At 35.8% G+C, this 2553-nt stretch overlaps 1 pseudogene; it reads right to left on the reverse strand.

Annotated features, from left to right (window-relative positions):
- Nucleotides 1-1338: 1338 nt before the first annotated feature.
- On the reverse strand, nucleotides 1339-1814 carry LOC150015564 (protein S100-A10 pseudogene; annotated as a pseudogene).
- Between the last annotated feature and the right edge of the window lie 739 nt (nucleotides 1815-2553).

Consider the following 2553-nt stretch of genomic DNA (forward strand, 5'->3'; position numbering starts at 1 on the left):
ACAAGTTATTTGTTGATTTGTTAATGATGGTCATTCTGACTGGTGTAAGGTGGTACATTAAGTGGATTTTTAAAATTATTTTTGCAGTTGATTCCTAATTTCAAAGCATTGTGGTTAGACAATATGCTTAGTATGGTTTCAGTTTTCCTAAATTTGATGAGGCTAGTTTTGTATCCCAACATATGTCCTTTCTTTGAAAATATTCCATGTGCACTGGAGAAGAATGTATAATTTAATGTTCTGGAATGAAAGACTCTTTAAATGTCAATTATGTCTATTTGGTCTAATGTGTCATTTAAGGCTGATATTTCTTATTGATTTTCTGTTTGGATGACCTATATAAAATTGTCAATGGAGTATTTAGGTACCCTACTATGATAGTGTTTTTGTCAGCTTCTCCATTTTGTTCTGTTAATAGTTGCTTTAAAAACTATCTTACCATGTTGAAAGATGAACAAAACAGTCACTAAAATTGAACATTCATATATGATTATAAATAAAAAACTATTTGCAACTAATAACTGAAGAGATATCTTTTCACTTGATAAAAGATAGTCATTAAAAGTAAAGCAAACATTATATATAATGATGAAAATGTAAAATTATATTAAAACCAGAAATAAGGTAAAGATGCCCTCTATTGCTACTTCTGTTTGGCATTAGACTGAAAGCTATAACCATAAATATAGCAAGGAAGAGAAATAATAGTTGTAAGAATTGAAAGGGAAGGGACAAAAGTATTTTCTTTAGCATACAATACATTATCTCAAAGAAAACCCAAGAGAATAGTATACAGAAATATTATTTTTGATACAAATTACTAATTATTATGCAGTAAGAAGACTAAGGAGCTGAAAGTTGTTTCAGCAAATTCTCTTTTTAAGCAAATAATTGTTGGGTTTCCAATGCTCTAAATTAATTAATTCTCCTCAAGACTCCCTCTTGAACACCAGTGGCTGGCAAAGACTTGCAGTTGGCTCTGGGGTGGGCAGTAGTTTTTGTTTGTAATTATTTTTTTAATAGGTTATCCTCAAAATGAGATATCATCATAAGTATTTTTCTTCCCTCAGTAATTAGGAGTGGTTTTACTGAATCACTCTCAGCTTTTCCTCTCATTCTATAAGGGGTGGCATTGAGTAGTACAAAGATGTTTTAGAAAAGAAAGAGAAGAAAACTGTAGAATAAAGTTTCAGACCAAAGTCCTGGACTTTTTTTTTTTTTGAACTAAGAAATTTGTTTATTGAGGGCATGAGGATACAAGCAATATAAAAATCAAAAGCTTCTCTGGCTTTAATTAGCTTTTCTTTCTCTTGTCAAATAGGGGTGGGATTTTATTTGTACATTTTCTAAGGGTCCCAATCTGCTCATGAAATCCTTATACAGGGGGAAGCTGTGGGGCAGATATTCCTTAAATGACCCATTGGGAGAACTCTATCAGGGAGGAAGTACTTGCTCCTCTGCCTACTTCTTTCCCTTCTGCTTCATGTGTACTACAAAATAGTCATTGCATGTGATGGTGAGCCCAGCAATTAGCGAAAAGAAGCTCTGGAAGCCCACTCTGCCATCTGGGCACTGTCAGGTCCTTCATTATTTTATCTATGGCCAGAGGGTCTTTTTGACTTTCTAAAAATCCAGGGAACTCCTTTTCCATGAGAACTCTCAGGTCTTCCTTTGTTAAGTAGCCTTTATCCCCAGCGAATTTGTGAAATGTGAACATCATGGTTTCCATGGCATGTTCCATTTGAGATGGCATTTTGGTGGGGTCTTGGTCTGAAGCACGGCAGGATCCCAAAGTCCTGGACTTTTTAACCTTGGGCATAACCTGTAAATTTCACCTGTGCTGGAGGAGTGAGACAGCATATTATCATTTTTAAACCGAGAAGAACTGAGCATTCTTATGTATTATTATTAAGACAGCAAAGAATGACAATAACAAGAAAACTGTATTAAAATAATTATAATAGATCATATTTTTCAGAAAGTCTTGAAAATATATCATGTGCCTCGTATTGGTCAAAGGACTTTATATGTGTTAACTCATTCAACCCTCATAACAACTCTTTGATATAGATTCTAGCATGTCCAAATTTTACTAAGCAGGTACAGAGAGGGTGAATAAGTTGCCCAAGATCACATAGCTAGGAAGTGGTAGAGCCACGATTCAAGCCCAGATAGTCTAGATCCAAAGTCTATGCTCAGACTTCTATAAACCACCATTTGCCTAGAGCGGGAGGTGACAACTGACCCACAGGCTGGAACAATTGGTTCAATTCTCTGGCTTTCTGCTTTTTAACCACAGTGTCAGGCATGCCTTTAGGGCATCACAAGGATGTTCTTCTGTGATGACAGTTACAAAAATAGCCAGGTTCAACCAGAAGTAAACAATATGGACAAAGAGGGTGGGGAGAGTTGTGTGAATTGGTGATTGAAGTGTGGGGTAGAAATGATAAGTCACTGAGCTGAAAAATACAGGAGCCCAATCCACCATCAACACCCAAAGGGGGAAAGTCATTCATAATAATTTTCCTCTGATCACCAGCAGGTTCTGAGAAG

Source organism: Furipterus horrens, unplaced genomic scaffold, assembly GCF_987537825.1.
Source record: "Furipterus horrens unplaced genomic scaffold, mFurHor1.1.pri manual_scaffold_3, whole genome shotgun sequence".
In the NCBI taxonomy this organism is placed as follows: domain Eukaryota; kingdom Metazoa; phylum Chordata; class Mammalia; order Chiroptera; family Furipteridae; genus Furipterus; species Furipterus horrens.